At 34.7% G+C, this 23378-nt stretch overlaps 1 long non-coding RNA gene across 13 annotated transcripts; it reads right to left on the reverse strand.

Annotated features, from left to right (window-relative positions):
* Positions 1–15219: 15219 nt before the first annotated feature.
* Positions 15220–23287, reverse strand: LOC107873265. 13 transcript variants are annotated; one of them, XR_007057110.1, is made up of 7 exons: positions 22873–23266; positions 20121–21913; positions 19977–20036; positions 19407–19892; positions 18765–18961; positions 18569–18630; positions 16368–16820 (listed from the first exon to the last, which is right to left on the reverse strand). It is a non-coding gene; the product is annotated as an uncharacterized LOC107873265 (long non-coding RNA). The 13 variants fall into 13 exon arrangements; XR_007057109.1 differs by having other exon boundaries at positions 16368–18630; positions 18765–18827; positions 18908–18961; positions 22873–23260; XR_007057106.1 differs by adding an exon at positions 15220–15234 and having other exon boundaries at positions 15551–18961; positions 22873–23287.
* Between the last annotated feature and the right edge of the window lie 91 nt (positions 23288–23378).

Consider the following 23378-nt stretch of genomic DNA (forward strand, 5'->3'; position numbering starts at 1 on the left):
ATCTCTCATAACACACTTCTTCAAATTCTTACAAAAAGAACATGTGCCACATGTTTTCGGATAATAATTAAGGATTAAACCATATTTCAAGCATCTTGCTTTGTGCACTTTTTTATTATTTTGAACCATGTCATAGTATTCCCAATTAGTTGAGTACACTTTAGGTTTAGGAGGCATCACTTGACCCTTCAACATAAAATCAAAAGTTAGAATATAACTTACAATTTATAAGATAAAATGATATAACCAAATAAATAAAGTATTAAGCTCACCAATCATCACTACTACTAAGTACTAGAAAATCACAATCACACATCAACAATGCAAGAGTCTCGTCCACTGTTTGTCATCTCTAAAAATAATTTAAATAAATATATTAAACTACAACACGAATAAGTATTTTAATTTTTTTGAAGAATATATAAAAATATAAATTCCTACCAAGTTCAATTTTCTCAAGAAACACTAAATTTCTTCAACTCAAATAGGACTAGTCTCTTGTCTAAGCTAATATTGAACATAAATAAAGCATTGCATATATTTGTAAGTCAATGAACTTCTAAATGCATCAAGAATATGACTAAAGATACTAAATGCACATTCCGATGACACACTTGACATTGGAATAGCCAATACATCACGAGCCAACTGTGAAAGGACAGAAAAGCTAGGAGAATTAACTTTCTACAAATTTTAGATATCAAAATCCTCAGGTTTTGATTTGCATCCAAGATTAGGCAGAGGCTCTTAGTCTTCACCAAGGTTTTTATGTAACTCTGATTTATTACCTCCATTACTACAACAATCTTTTAACTTTTCCTTCATGTGAAGTTTATTTCTCAGAGTATTTATTTTCAAGAATTAAGAATGAACAAATATAGATGAATTAGATCCATATGAGTAAGGTAAAGTGTATCCAAATGAAGATGAATTACTTTTAGGACCTTTTGAATACTCTCTTACATAGAAAGTGAATTATAACAATCTAAATTTTGATGAATTATATGAAAATGTGTTTTTGTTTGATTTGACTATTTTTTTCCTTTCATAGTTGTATTGTGGTATTTTTGGAGTGTGGGGGAGATTGGCATGGTTCTCAATGCATTTTGGTGTCATTTATGTGATTTTATGGTTTTTGAAGGCTTTGAGAGCCTTATAATTAGTTTCAGTTAATATCTTTTGATTCGTGTGATGGATGGCAAAACAAATTACAGCATTAGATTCAGAACATCGATTTTAGGGTGGTAACATAATTGGTATGGTTTCATGGCTTTTAAATATCATTTCGTCCCTCGATTTGAAAAGTTGTAATTTTGAGTTTTGGGGGTCAACTTTGTAAAAATGATATTTTTAAAAAAAATATGATATTTCCATTCAGTCTGGAGCATCAAATTTGATAGGGTAACATAGTTGGTTTGCATTCAAGGGATTTTAGATGAATCTTGAGGGTCCCATAGAGACTTGGATACCAAGTCCCCAACTGGTGCACTATAACACCCTATATTTTTAGGCTAGAATTCGAACCATTATTGTGACACCCCAACTTAGGAAGGAGTCCCACATCAGCAAAACACAGGAGGGATATTGGGTATATAAGTGAGAAAGTCTTACTCTCTAGTAACGCGTTTTAAAGCCGTGCGGGCCTGGGCCCAGAGCGGACAGTATTATTAGTGGATTGGGTGGAGATAGAGGTATCTCGGTCCTATGTGGTTCGGAATGCCCATCGCGGCCAGGGCCTCGAGCTGGGTCGTGACAGAATGATATCAAAGTCGCTCATGTGTCGTCCTTGTCGATGTGGGCTAGAGTTCAAACTGAGTATAGGCGAATCCTGGTAAAGGCGGGGCAAACCTCAGTCCTGAGTATAGGAAAATCTCATTCGGTGGGGCAAACCTCAGCGAGGATGCTGAGTCCATAAGGGGGGTATATGCGATACCCCAACTTAGGAAGGAGTCCCACATAGGCAAAACATAGGAGGGATGCTGGGTATATAAGTGAAAAATCCTTACTCCCTAGTGACGTGTTTTAAAGTAGTGCGGGCCTGGGCCCAGAGCAAACAATATCACTAGTGGATTGGGTGAAGACAGGGGTATCTCGGGCCTGTGTGGTTTGGGATGCCCGTCGCAGCCAGGGCCTCGGGCCGGGTCGTGACATTTATTCCTACATGTATAAACTTGAAACCAATGATACCTATGCAAATATAAGTGTCATAAATTTCCTAGTGTGAAGAGAGCTTTAGAGGTGAAAAATGGTCATAGGAAACACTTAGAGCAAAGTTGAGTTAAGCGCTTTTGATTCAACCAAATATTTGTATTCGATCCTACAAGGGTCAGCTTTGAACGTGTATAACTTCTGGAATATATAGAATTTTTGAGATAAAGACCCACCAAATTATATATAAATTTGTCCTCTTTCCAACGCATCTGATTTTTTCCTTAATCTAACACCTGAGATAAAAGTCATGAGCATTTTTGTGAGGATCAACGATTTCAACGTGGTATGGATCTTGTGCACCACAATTTCTCCATGGCACAGACCTATATTTAGAAATGCTAAAACCCATGTTTCTCTTTAGTTTTTCAAGGGTAAACAAGTCATTTATGTCCTAAACTATCCTATGATTGATATAAATGTGATTTTATCATCCCACAAACCCAAATACATGATCCCTTTCCTCCTAAATTCTCAAGAACACCAAGAAAGGATTTCTTCCAAGAATTCGCCTCCCAAGGTTTCAAATTCAAGTTCCCTTAAAAGAGCCAAGAAATTCAGGTATGTGGGGTTTGAACAAGGATACTCTTTCATCCTTGCATAAGATTTTACCTTTACACATGCTTTTACTTGGATGATTGCTATTATAAGATGAATTTCATTATTTTTACATAAAGTTTGATATATTTAATGAGAAGATTCTATGAGATGATGAATGATTTCAAGTTTAAGCATAAGTTACTATGTTTACAAGAACTTTAAGCCTATAAACTCAAGCTACAAGTATTACAGCATGATTATAGTTCATCTTGATCCTATGATCTAAGATAAGACATGAAATCTACAAATTTCCTCATGAATATGATTTAAGTAAGAGAAGAATAAATGTTTTTTAGTTTATAAACCCATATGCTATTTTAATGTGGATTTCATAAGTATGAGCATATAATTATATATTTTGGGAGTAGTATTTAGCACTGAGAGAAATATGGGTTCAGCACGTCCTATCTCCAGAAACTACGTACCACTGTAGGTTTATGTTTACGGGCCTCTCCAGAGAGTATCCCCTCATATACCCAATATGGGATAAGTATAGTGATCACTTTAAGTTAAGGTTCTATTTTGATGGAAAGAATAGAACAACTCTCCTCAACATGGGTAAGACATTGGACTCCATGATAGCTCACATGGTTTATATCAGTTATAAGAATCTCCCACCAAGAAAGTAAAAGTAAAGCTTATAGAAACTAAGGTGTTATGACTCACTAAGCTTATCAAATTGTGCTTTATTTTTCATGCTTTATGATATTTTAGTTTTCAGTTTTATCATAATCAAGGTGAGTCCTTTTATATTACCCCTACATACTCGATATATTCCAAAAGTACTGACCACATATATGTCTGTGTGGCTACATTATTTAATAATAAAGGTACTAGTTGTAGTCCACAACACCATGTTCAGACATCACACAACTTCCGCCAATAAGTGATGAGTCCTCTTGATTCGAGGACTCGAGTCAACTCTCGTTCTAGTATTATATTTTTATTCAGTCATATTGATTAGGGATGGATGGGAGTGATGTCCCGGCCACCTATAGTCAGCATTAGTAAAGGCTTCATAGATAGTCAGTTAAAGTTGATGTATTTAGTTTCAGTTTCCTTTGTATAAATAATGTTGTATGTTTTTCAATAGATTTGTATTGAACAAGTTTATCTAATGACATCTCTTCCACTTATTTCTTTCAGTTTGTAAGTATTTATTCAGCTTCTCACAAATAATTCTACTATCATGGGTTAGCTTAGGATCACTTATAGTTCTAAGCATCGTGTGACGTCCAGGAGGCAGTCTCGGGGCGTTACATACACCAATTATCTGGTGCACCTATGATTGCATACATCTATCACGATCACGATTGGTGATACGTGATAAGGTGTTGAGTGAGGGTGATACGTGATAAGGTATTGAGTGGTGAGGCTAAAGAAGCCTCATTTGATTCATATGGAGTTTTGAGGATTGGGGGTCGAGTTTGTATGCTGGGAGTTGGTTATTGGATTAGATTTATCTTGGAGGAGGCCCATTATTCCAGGTATTCCATCCATCCAGGAGTGACTAAGATGTATCATGAGTTGAGGCAGAATTACTTGTGAGGTGGTATGAGGAAGGATGTAGCAGATTTTGTAGCTCGTTGACTTTGTTGCCGACAAGTGAAATTCCAACATTTAAGACCTGGTGGATTGCTTCAAAGATTATCCATTCCCGTGGAGTGCGAAAGTGCCAACAAGAAAAAGTGTGAACAGATCACTATGGAGTTTGTGACAGGGTGCGTCACACTTCCCATGGATCTAATAGTGTTTGGGTCATCATATATCGATTGACCAAGTCTGTGCATTTCATTCCTGTATAGGTCTCTTTCAGCGCTGAGAGGCTAGCCCATAGTTATATTCGTGAGATTGTGCGATTCCATGGTGTGCCAGTGTCTATCATTTTAGATCGAGGTTATGTGTTTACTTCTCACTTTTGGAGGACTTTTATAACGCCCAAACTACCCCTCCTTAGAAGGACTTTTATAACGCCCAAACTACCCCTCGGTAGGGTCGATCCCACAGGGTATACGTTAGATATCTTACTTGAACTTGTTAAAATCACCAAGCAGTGCGGAAAAGTAAAAGGGGGGGATTTGTAGTAACTAGCAAGAAGTAACAAGAATTGGATGCTTTTGGTCATAAACAATCTAAGACGAACACTAGGGTTTGTGTTCCCCCTAGCTTCTAACTTCGTAGATTTATCGTGCAACATCAAACTATTCCAATACCTTGCATGCAGAATCTGATAAGTTATGTACCATCAACTATCTTATGGACTCATTGACGGATTTCACCCTTTACCTTTTGAGTCTCAGGGTGTCGCTTTACTAACCCTTATCCTGGATCCCAGTTAACTATCACCTTTTAAGTTTCAAGTTATTAGATAAAAGATAATTGTCTTACGTAGATTATACTGATTAGCCTAGATCGACAATTAATCTCCAAATTACTGTTGTGGTCTTCTTTTCCTACTCTCTACCTCTCTTATGAAGCAAGTAGTGAATATAGGTGGGATCTTAACATTGGCCACCGCTAAGAAATCAATCAAACCGAAGAAAAGCCAATACATATAAAAATCTTTATCTAGAATGACTTGGCACTTCCTCTACTTTGTTAATCCGCCAGGGTTCCCACAATACTAGCTAAGGGAATTAGCCACTCATAGTTATGATATCAATAATGAAATCCACTGATAAAATTATAAAATAAATATCACAATAATGAAAGAAGAAATCCCAAATTCTTAAATTAAATAACAAACCAAGAACAATAAGAGTATATGGTAGCCCCCAAGGGCCTATCTCTCAATATGTAGCATCTCTAGTATATAACAAAATCTAAAAGGTATTTATAGATTACAAGAAACCCTATAAATTAAATCCTAACTAAAATAGGAATACCTACCTAAACGAACATAATAAGGACTAAAAACATCATATGGTGTATGTCGGTTACATGGAAACCCTAGGAAACAATTTCAAAATGATTCAAAAAAATTAAAGTCGGTGACCACTTACTAAGGTCACATACGGACCGTATTTACTATATACGAACCATATGTGGTTTTTAGTAAGTAACAGACCTCCCTTTTCCTACTCCTGAACCTCTGGACTGCAAGTTCTAACACCTATTTAGGTCACTTACGCCCGGTAAGAGGCACATATGCCCAAAATTGCCTCAGTAGCCAAAATCTGCAATTTTTATGTTTTTCTTCCATTTAGCATCTAAAACCATCTTTTTCTTTTGTTTAGCATTGAAAACCTAGTTTTCTGCATAATCACTCTATAAACATATCAAATACAACAAAATAGCCTTAAGTACATGCATATTCTCCAAGTTTAAGCATCGTAAGTGCTATGAATCCATAGCACATCAAGACCCTCAACTTAGAACGTTGTATGTACTCAGGCAACAAAAACACAACAAAATATACGATGATGCTTAAACAATATAAACCTAAGATACCTATGACAGTCAATCATCAAATTTAGCTCAAAGCACATCACCCTCTCCAAGTTCAATACATTAAGAACAACTGTGTGTATACATAAAGCACAAAAATATGACACAAGGGAATAAAGTTATGGCATTATATCAACAACAAACAACCATGCATATATACAAGTTACATTACCCAAACAAGTAAGAAGCTAGCAAAACAACCCACGTGCTCTGATAACAAAGAAGTCCCAAATCACTTATATAAAATCATACATGTCAATGTAGGGATATATTAAGAGACACTCACACTCACAAGAGAAGTTCCAATAATGTGCATCAAATACCATAGGCTTGCCCTTATTTTCTTTACCTTAATTTTCAAACAGTCAAGTTAGGAACACTATAGGACTCGTCTTATAATGAAGGCTTGGGAGTTGGTATGGCACATATGGATATATAAAGTGACTAAGACTCCTTGGAAATACACTAACTTTGGGGTCCACACTTTAACCAACTTTCTTTTTATTCCACCATTATTTCTCCCTTTTTATCTTATTGCACATTCAGGTTAGGTGGGATTTCTTTTATTATTTCTTTTTCTTCTTTACCCATACCCAACCCTACTTTCTTTTTCTTTTATTTCTCTCTTATACCAACTTCACATTATGCACCCCTATAATAGCCACTCTCAACTTAGGTAATTTTCCTGCATTGAGGTGCACAATATTCAAGAAGGAACAGGGCTAAAATAGGTTCATTGTAACTAAATAAGAGGTAAAAATTAAAAAAAAAAATAGGCTATACAGGCTCAAAGACAGGTATCAAGGGATACTTATGCACATTGGGAAGGTCATTTAGGCTAAAATTGGATTAAGTTCAAGAACGACCTATGATCTTTCCTAACCGACTATCCTACAATCTTAGCAAAACTAACTAAGCAAGTTCTAGATTTAAGCAAGTTCTAGATTTAGCACACAAAGGAAACTAAGTAGCATCTCACACACCTATTGCACATGCTCACATTGTAAGCTACTACCTATCCAGCACATGCACAAGTTAACAATTATTATCATGTCCCTAATCCTAATGCCATAACAAGATTCACAATAATCACATATATACATATCACACAATTCAAAACAAACTATTGAAGGGGTATTATTTTCTCAAGAATCAATAAAAACATGTCAACTGGCCTAGATACTCATTTTTCTTCTAGTTAAACATAAAACATCTCAAAAAAAATACAATATGCCTAAATATGTTGGTTTTACTAGGAACAGGACTCTGGGAAAAGAGGTATGACAACAAATAACCCAAAAAGACATCTAGACTCACAAATATCCCCACCCTCAACTTAAGATCATATATTTTCCCCTAATGCATTAGGCCGCTACAGAGCAAGAGAGTTAGAAACATACCTGCGGCACCATAGGTGCCAAGATTGCACAACAATCATAATAACATGTACAAATAACAAAATGCCTTAGGTTGTCTCCCAAGCAATGCCTGATTTAACATCGCGGAATGAATTGGCTATGTTGGTTACTTAGACTTCACCAACAAACCCCATGGAAACCTTGATTACTCAGACTTCATAAAGGTAACCCAAGAGTTGGCCTCCGATTTTCTTTTTATATTTTGAACTTATGAATTTCACCCTAATTATTTATTTGGTTTCACATTATGCTCATGAGGTGGAGGTATAAAAATAAATGACCCAAAAATATATGTGGCGTGTTTACTTCTTTTCCCTAACGTGAGGGACGTAATTTTTTGATTCTAGCTCAAAAAAATCAAGAATGTAGACATGTGTTTCCTTCTTCTTGCACTCTTTTTCAGGTTTGGATGTGATGAAGCCCGGACCGGGGCCTTTTCGTAATGGGCATCTCAAGTCCACCTAGGACCGAGGACCACCCCCTAAACCCAACCCAACCACCTTATACAGCCTTAGATAAGCTGAACTTCAAGCTTATAAAAAGATTGTACAATGCTCTCATGAAGACTTTGGATAGGGTCACAACTATGAATGATCCAACCAAGTCTGTTTGTACCAAACCAACCATCCATACCATACCAAACCAAAGAGAATATGTAAGTCAAACCCAAAATGTAATACGATGGAACAGTGAGAAATTATGTCCGTTGATGCCAGCCTCCCAGATTATTCCAATGCCAAGGCTGACACCAATAACAATCTCGCCCATTCCAATCCCCAAAAGTACCATAAATCCTCTATCCAAAAGAATACAAATATCCGATTGGGACATGCCCCCAACCATGGCCAAAACCAATATTTGAAAAAAAAAGTCTAAGAATGTCCAACATGAAATGATGTCTTCCTAAAAGATGGATGCTCACCACATCATTCCAATAAGTTATCCCCGAATCAAGTACTATAAAAGAGGAGTCGAACATCTGGTTCCTACATAGTGTGGGTATGCAGCCGTCAGTAGACGGGTTAGTGGGTGAACACTAGCATGAATCTCGGGATAAGGATAAAGTAATGATATTTATCAAAACCAAGTGAAAACCATCCAATGCAAACAACCATACATATATATAAGTGATGATATAAGGGACTAAGTTTAGCATGCCATTTAAAAACTTAACCTGGGTCATGTAGCTTAGCCGTCTTACTACCCACGGGCCATATGGGTTCAACTCCCCCTACTGAAAGAGTCCCACTATGTGTAGCCACACGACCAGGAAATAATCCTGGAATAACTAGTACATCCCTCCAATATAAACATGACACTCGCACGTGGCCATCGAAGACCCCTCATATTGGCAAATATGATTTTTTGGTTTTGGTCCCCCCGGGATCGCCACCTTCCACGACTTAGCTCGCACTCACCGTCATTAATACCCAATTAAAACCAAGTCCAAATAATCCAATTATCCATTTATTAACCAAGGCTATTTGATAAACCAGTGGTATCGTCATACCACCATACTTGCAAGCATTATCCATAGCTAAACCATTTAGATTAAGGGGACTCTCGGTGCCCTTTTTGTTTACCATATTAACCTCTTGGAAGACTACCATGTTCTCTACAAGCATAACCAATTAACCTTTAACATTTGTAAACCATCTAAACCATTTGCAGTTTCATGCATAAGCTGAAAACAAGCAAGAGTTCCCTCTTAAGAGAGTCAATGTAATAAATATATCTTTATAAGCATTTAATCAAACACCTTGGGGGAATAGTATAACTAAAACTAAATTCCATTACCATTAAACCATTACTATGTAATTCCATTATCCAAAACCATCATTAATGCATAGAAAGCATAATTAAAACCATAAGAAATCATAACTAAGCCTTTAACATCAAAACCCTCAAATCAATGATTGAAAATCAAAACCATACAAAAGTAAAAACCATGAAATCAACCATATAATTATTCCTTTAATTAAAATTGCAAGTAAGAAAGAGAATCATGCATTAAGCCACGAAGATTTATGGAAAGAATTACTAAGACAAGCCCCCCAAAGTAATCCCTTAGTTGAAACCCTAGATCTTTGCCCCAAAAGCTCTTGAGAGAATTATGATATGTTTTGGAAGAGATTCTAAGTGTTTAAAAATAAAATAAAAAGGTAAATAACCTCCTAAATGTATTAGAAGTCGTGGGTCCTTATTAGGGTAAGTTGGGAAATATCCAGCATACCCCCACTTAAATCCCATAAAAACCCGACACAGGGTTACGACTAACCTCCTTACAATTCGTAACCTAGCTTACGGCTGATACCTACCCAATCGTAACCAATCCTCAACCATGGATCAAACACTGTCCAGTATACAACTCATCCAACTAAGTCATAACCTCAGCATATAATCCGTACCTATGATCTGTATCCCTGACAGAATGAAACACCAGGAGGATCAAATACTAACCACCTTATGAGTCACCTATACACTCATACCCATGCCTTACGACTGATACCCTCAAGTAGTATCCATTCCAGTGTCCAAGACCATCCCATCAACTAACACTTATCATCTTACGATAAGTCTTCACCACTCGTACCCCAATTTATGGCTCGTATAATGAGTCGTAATGGGTCCGAAGAACGAGATTCCTAGAAATTTTCTAAGGGTCCAAAACTGGGATGCTTCAGGATGGCATATAGTTTTTTGGAAGTAGGATGTACTAAACCCACACTTTTCTCTCGATGCTAAAATATACTTCCAACTAAAAAAACACTGAAATACTAACTAATGCATACATTGATAACTGATTTGCTCACGTAAGGTATTTTAAAACTGACAGTGCATGCCTATTCTAAAGAAATCATGAACATGTAAAACTGATAATTTGACATAAAATAATATTGGGTATAACAATAAAATCATGAGTTGACTGACCTATTATTTAAAAGTATGAAATGTAAGTAAACATATAGGTATCGGGTGTTCATAACCCATCAGCACTAAAATAAATTCATAATTCAAAGACCCAAACATGAGACATTTCAATAGTCTGATAAATTTTATGAACGTAAACATGAAATGAGTTAACCTTGGAAAAATATCATATTTATACAGTTTAAAGCATAATTTGAGAATTCGACATAGTATTGACTGAATATGACATGAGGTTTTGGAACTTCAAGCATGTAAGAGTATGATTATCATAGAGTTAAACTATTAACATGCCTTGAATATAAAACTAATGAGGAAACATTGATGAACTGCATAATTTACATTAAACTTGATCATAACTAGAGTAAAATTCATACTTGAACCAAAAAGAAGATTTTTGGGCTCAATAGGTGAAAGGAATCCATTGATGAATACTCCACAAACCTGAAGTAGAAGCTTTGGGGAAATCCTTAAAATTTATCTTGTTCTTAAGAAACCCTAATTGCTTGAGGAATAAGAGAAAATCGTCCCCCTTGACTCTCTTTGGTGAAATTGAGGATTATGTCGTAATTTGGGGCTTTTGGGCTCGTTTATACCACCCCTTGTGAAGCCAAAACGACATGGGTTTGATTTTTAAGGAAGTGGGAAAAGACTTGCCACCTAACTACTCATCATGACTGATTATGAGTCGTAGGATGAGGATATAGTTAGAAGTTGAGGCCTTGGATCACACACTGTTCAGGTTATGGGTCCATGAAAAGACTCATAAGGTCTAGTTACGAGTCATATGCTGGACTCGTAACCACTAGAGAGGGTTTTTGGCTACACACACTAATATAACTACGAGTCACTCCATATGACTTGTAAGCACTGATTATGAGTTATATTGAGGTATAGTAGTCACTGGGCTCAGGGCAAAGGGATTCGCTGGAGTGGTTACGGCTCACTCGTGACGACTTATCCCAAGTGGTAATGATTCATTACCTTGAGTCATAACCATGGCAATCTTTCCAGGGTCTCAAGTAAGAATTTCCACTACTTTTTGCCATGACCTCAGACTGAGACGTGGCTTGATGCATTGGAAAGCTAACCTCATAGGCTATTTCTTGGAAGGCTCAGAAAATAAAAACTTGGGGATGACAGTTTCCAACAGGCTATCCTTGTGTTCACACACTATATCAGCCACACTCCTACAATAACGCACCATATCAAAAGAATAAAGATCAATAATTAAGAAGTTTTCATCACTTCATACTTCCTCTGGACAAGTTGTCATATCAAGAAGAGTAGGCATACACTAGCGTATGCCCGAAGAAGAATAGAAAAGAAAAATCTGACAACTTCAACAATTCTAATCAGTCAACTACAATCGTATTTCCTAACAACGGCACCAAAATTTGATAACGCTGAAACTACCCCCTCTGTAGAAGAATATAGTGGTCGTTGTCAAGTAAAGTAACCCAACTAGGTTTGGATCGATCCCACAGGGAATACATCAGATATCTTGCTTGAACTTGTTGAAATCACCAGGCAGTGTGAAAAGGTAAAAAAGGGAGATTTATTATAACTAGCGAGAAGTTACAATACTTAAATGCTTTTGGTTGTAAACAATCTAAGACGAACACTAGGATTTATATTCCCCCTGGCTTCTAACTCCACAGATTTATCGTACAATGTCGAATAATTTCAATACCTTGCATGTCTAATCTAATAAGTTATGTACCATTAACTGTCTTGTGGACTCGTTGATGGAATTCACCCTTTACCTTTTGAGTCTTAGGTGTCGCTTTACTAACCCTTATTCTAGATCCCAATTAACTATCACCTTTTGAGTCTCAAGTTATTAGATAAAAAATAACCATCTTACGTAGATGATATTGATTAGCCTAGATCAACAATTAATCTCCAAATTACTGTTAAGATCTTCGTTTCCTACTCTCTAACTCTATTGAGAAGCAAGTAGTGAATATAGGCGGGATCTTAACGTTGTCCACCATTAAGAAATCAATCAGATCAAAGAAAATCCAATACATGCAAGAATATTTATCTAGAATAACTTGGCACTTTCTCTATTTTGTTAATCCATCAGGGTTCCCACAACTCTAGCTAAGAGAATTAGCCGCTCATAGTTATGAGATCAATCATGGAATCCACAGACAAAATTATAAAATCAATCTCACAATAATAAAAGAAGAAATTTCAAAGTCTTAAATTGAATAACAAACCAAGAACAATAAGGGTATATAGTATCCTCCAAGGGCTTATCTCTCAATATGTAGCCTCTCTAGTATATAAAAAAATCTAAATGGTATTTATAGATTAAGAAATGGTACATATTAAGCAATCAAGTGTCTTAATCATGGTTAAAAAGATATATACTACTGTCATTTAACTCTCTTTAAATTTATCCCCATTTAGCTATTAAAAAAAACATCTCACAATTTCTTAGCATCACAATAAACGATTTCGTTAGTTATACAATAATTTTTTTTGTATTCATAACTTCTTCTCTTTTTTTTAAATTTCTTTATAGACTAAATTTTTTCCGATTCAAGAAACATTTAAATAAGTTATTTTACGAAAATAAATTGTAAATCATAAAATAACATTTTCAGCATTTCGATATTAAATAAAAAGTATTCAAAATTACTTTGCCATCAAAAATATCAAAGTAAAAGAGACTAATTATCTTTGTTAGATAAAAATTTTCAAAAAAAATAGATAGAATATTTTATCTTAAAAAAAGAAAAATCATTTCTAGGTCTAAACAGTAAGTCGTAACTCATTGTAATAAAATTGTGGAAGAAATCATTTTATATCAAAAGTTTAATGTTGTTTAATTAAAACAATTTCACTTGGTGTCAAAATTTTGAAAAATGGATATTTTCTTACCAAAATCGAAAAACTTAAATACCAACATCTCTTCTTTTAATCATGGTTAATTAGTATACTTCTTTGGTTAAGAAAATTAATTAATTTAGACCTTTGATATTTAAGTAGCATAGGTGTCACACATCTAAATAGAAACTTAGAGAAAATGGAGAAGTGGTGGTTGCTTTCAAATCTTCTTCAATTATTATTTTTTATTCGAAAAAGACTTAAAAATACTCCTGGATTATCTGAAATAGCTCAAAAATACCCCTCGTTAGATTTTTGGCTCAAAAATACCTCTCCATTAAATATTTGACTCAAAAATACCCCTCCCTCTAACGGAATTCGAAAAAGGATCAAAAATACCCCTAAACTATCTGAAATGGGTCAAAAATACCCCTCTGTGAAATATTTGGCTAAAAAATACCCCTCTCCTTAACGAAATTAAATTATTTCGATTGAATTAAACCCTAACTTTAACTTTTAACTCTAATACGTTAATTTTTTTACATCAAAGTATTTTTTTAATTTTACAAATAAGATAATGAAAAAAAGTATTTGAATTATAATATAAATTGGTTGAATTTGATTTGAAAAATAAACATACATTTATTCTAAAAAGGTATTTTCACTTTACATCTTTTTAATCTTTAAAGAAATTAAAGAAATATAAATTAACAAAATTAACAAAATTAACGAAATATAAATCTTCACTTAAAGAAATTAACGAAATATATATTAAATGATGAACTTTATATAAATTAATGAAATAATCGAAATAATTTAATTTCGTTAAGGGAGGGGTATTTTTGAGCCAAATATTTAGCAGAGGGGTATTTTTTACCCATTTTAGATAGTTCAGGGGTAGTTTTGATCCTTTTCTGAATTCCGTTAGAGGGAGGGGTATTTTTGAGCCAAATATTTAACGGAGGGGTATTTTTAAGCCAAAAATCTAACGAAGGGCATTTTTGAGTTATTTCGGATAGTTCAGGGGTATTTTTGAGCCTTTTTCGTTTTTTATTTGATACACATTCAACCAAAAAACTGTCATACAATAAATTTAAAACTGCTCGATGGTTCTAAAGAAAATAAAATTATGTTTAAAATGTTTATTAGTTTTTGCTACTTGGCTAAACCAGATGTGTCTTAAATTATTTGAAACATACATACATACATACATACATACATACATACATAATACCTGACTTTTCAGAAACAAAAAACGTACAATCAATTCTTATTCATATATTGAGTAACATTTTAGCCACAATAAAAATATAAAATCAGCTCGCTTCAATCACTAAGTTCATAGCTATCTAGTTTTATCTTTTTGTGACCTTTAACTTGTAGTGTAATAGGAATTCATTTCCATGGCATTAGTTGACCAACTAAATGATAGTAATACTTTCTGCACAACATTTAACTCTAACTACCTAAAGAGATATACATTTAAATAATGCAAACATTTCCTAAGAAATGAGAAAGATGAAAGTCCTCTCGACTTTTTTCCATAAGTCTTTTATTTCACAATAATCATATAGCAAATTGTTAAGAGAATTACAACTTCAAATTAAATAATCTCATTCCCCTCATAAACAATATTTTCTTTTCTCTGTGAATCATTTTTTGAAAAACGAAATCGTCAAAGAAATTATGCAATAGCTGAGGAAGAACTAACAAAGGTTCCAAAAGCTAATTCTAAGTTACATCACCAACTGCATTCTCAACTCCTTTGGGAATAAATTTAGCATCTGTATTAGACCTGCAATCAAAATCCTAGGTTAGAGTTGGTATATGTTTAAGTTGAATTCATATTGAAAGAAAAAACCACATGTAGTCATCTCTGGAATTGCGTATTCCACTAATCTTCACTGGACTCTGACCTATTCGTGTTTATTAATTAGTTCTGTAGCTAATGAAAAAACACGAATAAGAAAAGAAGAGAAGAGAATAAAGGTAAATACAAAGTCAAATCAGAAGTAATCAAAATTTAAAAAGGACAGTCCAGTGAATTAAAGCTCCAGCTATGCGAGGGGCCAGGAAAGGGTCAAACCACAAGGATCTGTACGCAAAATTACCTTTGCATTTTTTCACGGCTTAAGCCAATTCCCTCCCGATCACATGACATCACAAGTAATCATACACGAAACCGAAACTGATATAACTTCCTAAATCGATGTTGAAATCTGATTTTCATCATCTAGCGTATAATTTTATCACTGTATAAAATTATAAAAGTAAAATCCTCAACCAAAATTATTTAAAAGAAAAGGTACATAAATTTGTGATACTTCTCTTCTAAATAATATGATTTCGAAGATACTTCAAGTTGTGATACTTCTCTTTTGAATACTATGATTTCTATATGTTGTTAGAGTGAATGTTATTTATTTTCTCATTTTATAAGCCAAGTAAGTAATAACTATAGCACACTTCTGAATAACGATCTGGTATAATTTGATCCTTCCCTGACTTTTGCAGCTTGATTGTAATGACCACAAGATCTGTCAAATCTCAAAGATAGATTTGTCAAAAAAAAATTTGTTGCTCACTTTAGCAATTTTTTAATTACAGTTTTTTCTAGGACATATTTAATATGATAAGATCAAATGACATTTTGATACATCTAATATATTTTTAATTTAAAATCACAAAATTTTAAAATTTTATTCTACATTTTTAAAAATTTATTAATTTAAAATAAACAAATACATTGAAAGAGAAAAAATATTTATTGAGTCAATGATTACACAAAATGTTGTCTCCACTTTCAGCGGTGTATAGAAATGTGTCTTCTAATTTTAGAATTATACTAGATGTAGCGCGGGCCCAACATTGAAGCTTTAGCATTGGCCTAGGCAACTGTGTTATAGCAATAGCTAGTGAAGAAACCACTTTTGATGATGAGGTGCATTTCAAAAGAGCACTAAAATTATGATGATTTGATCGTTTAGTTATGACATGTTTCAGTTACATCGACAAAATTGAGGTAGCAGGTAAAATATTGTGTGTGGCTCTATGGATGCAGTATATGAGCAAATACAACCGGTGTTTCTGCAGATATTATTGCAACATCCTCATTGGCTTTCTTGATTTTGTTGATCCCAACATGGTCGATTTCTTGATATTGATTTGCCAAGAAAGACGTTGCTACTGTTGATGAATGTGCTGATGAGCCAAAGAGCTGAAGGAGGAGAAAGACCAACAGCTTAAGGAGATTGAATTGTGGCAGCTGAAACTGCAGGAGATGGCTCTGCTATTTGGTTAGCAGAGCCGGCCTTGGAGGCTGTCCATTTCCATGACGATCTATTCTGAGCGTCCCTTCCGAAGAATTGAATGCTAAAAGCCCTGAGTAATGATGTCACTTATGAGCTCAATGGTGTCATTATGTATACGACTATAAATTTGTAATAATAGTATCAACTTCTTTTAAACTCTATCAACTACCTATTCACCGTGATATCAATCACCTGAAGATAATTTATATTCATGCATTTCAAAGAAAACCTCAGATGCTTAATAAAAAATCCATCATAAATAGGAAAGCAGATTTCACAAGTAGCAATTCAAGTCCACTGAACTCATGCATATAAAATATTACAATGTAAAATATATAGTTAGCTATTAAAAGGAAACGTAAAGTGTACAATGAATGAAGTCATTAAACTCCATCGTGGCATAGATCATATCAATGAAGACAATATCTTAACAGGCAAAAGAGATAATAATAAGCATTAAACTAAACTCACGGTGTAAGTAGTAGTAGGCTCTATAGCCCTAGGAACAGACAATATAATAAATGTTCCTACACTCCTGATAACTACAGAATAACAACAACAACAACAACAAACCCAGTGTATTCCCACTTAGTGGGGTCTGGGGGGTAAGATGTACGCAGTCCATACCTCTACCTCTGATGAAGTAGAAAGGCTGTTTCCGAAAGACCCCCGGCTCAAGGCACAAGATATCACACAAACACATAGTAAAGCACAGAAGCAGATGACATAACATAAATACGGCACCCATAAGGAATATAAAACAGAGGAAAGCAGAGGAAAGCACACTGATTCGTAATAAGCATGGAACACTGAATACGAAATCATAACGGGAATAAAAAATAAAAAATAAAAAAAAACCCCACCAAGTAATTCCCTACACTAGCGACCCAATCTGGCCCTACTCTTCTGCCGTAATTCGCGTCTTCCAGACCTTCCTATCTAGGGTCATGTCCTCGGTGAGCTGTAACTGTTCCATGTCCCGCCTAATCACCTCACCCCAGTACTTCTTCGGCCTACCCCTACCCCGCCTAAAACCATCCAACGCTAGCCTCTCACACCTACGGACCGGGGCATCCATGCCCCTCCTCTTCACGTGTCCGAACCATCTCAATCGTGCTTCCCGCATCTTACACTCCACTGAAGTCACACCAACCTTCTCCCGGATAGTCTCATTCCGAACTCTATCCCCTCGAGTCAGTCCACACATCCAGCGCAACATCCGCATTTCTGCCACCTTCATTTTTTGGATGTGGGAGTTCTTAACTGGCCAACACTCCGCTCCATACAGCAAGGCCGGACGGACTACCACCCTATAGAGTATTAAATCTTAAAGAGTATTAAATACTTTCCCCAGTTTAGCCGACACTGAAAACTGAATTCATTCTGTGACAAAAACTGATTTTTAACGCATTTGCAAATTCCTAGTGATTCAAACATGGAAACAGCAACAGACGTATCTTTATCAAGATAGTGTATCAAACAAGGATACCATTTTGTGCATCCGCCAAAAACTCTAAATAAGCTTTAAGACATGTAACTTCAATAACTATATCAGAAAACTAAGTTGAAGAAAGATAAGCAGTGGAAGAGTTTTGGCAGAAGCATTAAAAAGAAGGGTACTTTTGGAGATTTTTCAAAGACCATGTGCAGAAGGGTACTTTTGGAGATTTTTCATTTGTGATACATTTGATTTAGTTAGGATAAGTTTCACTCTAAATCAGCAACTTCCCCTAGTTTTTTGTAAAATCCGAGATTGTATAGCTGTAATAATATTTAAGAGGGTATATCAAAAGGAGAAATAAAAGGGAATGGCTTAACATTTTAAATGAGTGAATATGAGGCTCCGCCATCTTTACTACTTCAGATTTGATCTCCAGGGCCTGAAGAAATCATTGTTAACAAGATTGACATCTATAATGCAGAATAGATACCTCAAGAATACTATAAAGAACAGAGCATAATTTGACCTAAATGAAGTACTAATTAATTAGAAGCATCAGCAGAAGAACATGACCTTTTTTTTGGTCCTATCCAAAGCTGGTCTTCCTTGCTCACTCTAATAAGTCATAACAATCGACTGCACAATCACGATAAGTCAAGAAAAAAGGATAAAAGAGAGACTCCCTTATAATATGCAAAAAAAGTACGTCTAATCACCTAAAAATGTACAAGATAAACAACAAGCCAAGGTGGAAGCCATCCTTCTTTAACCTGGTCTCACAACATTGATACACCAAATCAAATTCTAGAAAGTAGAGGGCATGTAATTCAGTGAGTAGTTCATTGTTCTTCGTCTGAGTCAGCACACCATGATTTTATCAAGTTCCCATCAGCTTTTTGCATTTTACAAAATATCAGAACCCTTCCTAATTGATCCAATGGGAAATAGTTCACTTGAAAAAAAAAAAGAAGAAAAAAATAAAGAAAGAGGGGAAATGGAGAAGGAAAGATGTAAGGTGTAAAGAAGCAGAAAGAAATATAATGATGTTTTGGTCTTCAAAGTTGATTTTGACAACTAATGCAATCAGCCAGTAAGGGGGTTAAATCTATTTTAAATTTCAAAACCATAGGAAAGTAAATTATTAAAATAGAGAGATATCGTGGAATTTAGAATGTCATAGATGCATTTACTGGAACTTGACAACAATAACAATACCTGAAGTTATTGAGTCTCTATAGAGTGCCTCTTTTTTTTTCTTTTACTTAGAAGATTCTGAGGCATTAAACAGATATGCCTTTCATAGTACATTCTGCCACTCTTCGTCTCCAGCATTACTGGTTCTTCCTAGTGATCCCCATACATGAAAACAGCAACAGAAATATCTTTATCAAGATGGCTTATTAAACAAAGATACCATCTTCCGCATCAGCCAAAAACTCTGAATTGAATTTCAGCTCTAAACAGCACTAAGAAAAACATACAGATGTACACGTGTAAACATGTGCCTGTCTACACAAGAACATAAGATAACCCTAAACCTGAATCAACAAGCCAAATGAACCATACACCCAGACCGATATTAGAAAGATATATTAGGATGAAAAGTATGAATAATAAATTACAGAAGAGCTAGATTTACCTGACCTTGTATCATTTTAGCATGAATAATCTTGGTGCCTCTTTTGTATTTTCTATCTCGTTCTGAATTAATTATCAGAGAATGAAATATAAGCTCGAAGAAGAATTGAACAATCAATACAGTTATAAGTTTACAGTAAGACAAACCTTTGGTTTTAGGACGTATTGTCTTTCGAATATGCCATTGATGTGTAAATATTGCCAAACCTAATGTAGATATGATTTCAAATAATATGGAAAGAGTTGATGTAATTCTAAATTTTGTGTAAATGAAAAAATAAACAAATGAACCTGTAGCGCCGATAGTTGTTGCATCTTGGTTATGTTGTACAGTGGGTAGAGTTGATGTTGAGCCTGACAGAGAGAGTTGTAATTAATACAAACAATGCCTTTTTTGGAAGTGTAAATATCCGAAGTGTGTACATGGTACACACCGACTTCAAAAAGCAGCCAATTATATCTTTCCCGTTGCTTGGTCCAACTATGGAAGAGTTATCGCAAAGCGCATTGCCTGATAGAACAAGTAACATGGTATGTTTGGATGAGTATAGCAGAATTATGTGTAGGCAGAGACAAAGCACTCTGCATTTATTTTTTCTATTCAGCAAATGTGTTTTACGGTGGGTAATATCTCTGTGGTAGTGATGCTGTTTGCACACTTAATTGGGGTCGACCAGTAGGTGATGAAACAAGGGCATTACTCAGAAGGTTTGGGATGTTTGATTCTTAATATCTTGTACACCGTTGCAGAAGAAGCGTTTCTTTTCTATCAGACGACAATTGTCTGTATAGGTCACGTCGCCTTTTGTTGATAGCAGAAGTTTTATCTGTAGAATATTGGCAGCTCTTTTTCGGTAAGCAAGCAGCTGGACTGGTGATCTTTTTACTCGGGAGACATAGTTATTGTTGAAAATATATGCAGTTAGTACAACAAATTTGTACTGTAAAAGATAAGTCGATCACCACAAGTAAAGAAATCTGTGAAAAGAATATAATGGTAAGGTAACAGATTAATCATCTTCATTGTCTCGCTTAGGCAAAACAGCAACAATATTGTTACAACAATCAACTCAAGTGGGTGCAATAGTGAGTAGTATTATGAACTCTCCAATAAACGTGGCACAAAAAAGTTACCATTCTCCGTTTAAAAGCACGCAGGAGATGAGTTTTGAACAGCCAAAAGAGCTTAGTCAGGAAAGTATTCAGGGAGTGAACTCCATGAGACATGATTGAAATAATTAATTCACAACATGAAAATTAGCAGCATTTGATTAATCAAGTAATTCTCTGTCATATAAATAATACTGAAGGTGGATAGTTTGATTTGATCCCATGTTGTATTTTGTGTTAATGATTATTCTCATTTATCCATAGCAACATTCTCACTTAGCTCAGCTTTTATCTTCCGAACATGAGAATTCTTGATTAGCCAATACTGATTAGCCAATACTCTATCATATACAACATAGTTGGTCTAACCACCACTTTATATAACCTGACTTTATCTTGATTGCATCTTCTTACCACAGAATACCTGGATGCAAGTCTCATTATTTCAAACCCAAGATAGTTGAACTTCCTCTATTTGATGATTTGTGTATCAAGATTCACTTCTGTGTCATTGTCATACATTATATCACTGAACTTACTCTTCAAGTATTTTGTCTTGGTCCTGCTTAACTTTAATCCATTGACTCCAAGGTCTGTCTCCAAAGCTCCAAAAATAATGTTAGTAGAAATTGTGAGGTGGTGTTACAGAATTCAAGTTATTGTTTGTTGAATGAAACAGGTCAAAATTGATAGTTACATTCAAATTAGTGACAGGGGTGCAACTACTATGAGGTTTCCAACAAAGGATCTCAAATGTATTAGTATTACAGTAATATACAATTGTGGAGAAAAGCAATGATGGATAAATATGTTATGTGGAGCTCCAACTGAAAAATGGCCTATATGGTATAGATAAAGTTTAGGCAACTTTATAAGCCTAATATTACAAAACCAGAGTTTGATGTACCGGTACAACCAGAGACTTTGATATCCTATTCTTCCACCGCAAGATCCTTTAGACTTATCTTACATTTCTACAAAAGGTTGATTTGAAAGTAAAGAGATGCCAATAAAAAGGACAGATTTTTCGTAAACGAACTAAAAAAAACAAATAAATTGATGCAAAAAAAGTAGTAGTACTACTTATACAGTTTTTAAATATCTAAATTTTAACAATAACAACAACAACATATCCAGCATATTCTTAAAAAAATACAACTGCTCAAGCAGTTATAAAGTGTCAATAAACAAGGAAACAATCAACAGTATAACAACAACCAAAAACAAAAAAAGAAAATCATTTCCACATTCAACCTACAATACAATCCAATTACATCAAACTGTAACAACCAAAAAGTACAAAAAACAAAATCATTTCCAGATTCAAGCTACAATACAATCCAATGACATCAAACTCACTGAGTAAAATCACAAAGGAGTGACATTTAGCAAAAACAAGAAACATTATAATATCCACATAGTAAAAAGAAAAAGCTCTTACAACAACACATACAGTGTCGTGGTATCCAGGACAGCTTTCATGCACCTCGGCTGAATCTATGGGATACATGCTACCTCCCACCAGCAAAAGTGTAAATAATCTTGGAAAATAATATAAAATCAAAAAAGAACAATGTTTTTCTTTTGTTGAAACTGGTAACTGAATTCCAAGAACCCCAAAATTAATATTACCAAAAATCAGCATAATTCCAAAAAAAGTACAAAAGGGGTTTGTAAAAATAGAAAGTTCCCACAAGATTTTGCAGTAGATGAATCCCACCATTTGAAACAGAAACATAGAAAATGAAGAATGACACACAAATTTTTTTCTCACTTAATAAAGTGAAAGTCATCTCAAAGAAATTATAATCAAGCACATAAAGAACTTCATATACCCAAGCAAAGTGTGTAGGATGACATAAATTGATAATAATTTCTAACCATCCAAATTAATCGTTCAGCAGAAGCATAAATTCAAACCAGAAGAACTCACCATGCGAATCTCTGTAACCAAGGAAGAGCGAAAAGCTTCCAAATTCGCACTTGGGTTTAGCGGAGTTGGAAGTTCTGGAATTTGATTTTTAAAGGGTTTCATGTGCTGGACAAAACACTTACGAATTTGTGAAACGAAGGAACATATTCAACAAGTTGAGGTTCAGATTTTGAATCTTGTTGGACATGTTTACAAAAAATCCTTGCCGGGGGAGGCGGAGCTACCGACTTGATTACGGGGGTAAGAACGATGGAGAAAGGATAAATATCAGTAGAAACAATAAATAAAAGAATCGATGAAAAGACGTAAATATCCCTACATTCAGCCTTTATCACAATTCTACATAGTAGTAATATTCAAATTGATATTAAAATCTTTTTTCTTTCAATGATGATATATTTATTTTCTAAAATTTGAATAATATTTTATTTATTGAATTAATATTTTAATGATTCAAAATGCAAAACTTATCCTATACAATTGAATTACTTTACTAATATATAGAA

Source organism: Capsicum annuum, chromosome 6 (assembly GCF_002878395.1).
Source record: "Capsicum annuum cultivar UCD-10X-F1 chromosome 6, UCD10Xv1.1, whole genome shotgun sequence".
NCBI classification, from domain to species: Eukaryota; Viridiplantae; Streptophyta; class Magnoliopsida; order Solanales; family Solanaceae; genus Capsicum; species Capsicum annuum.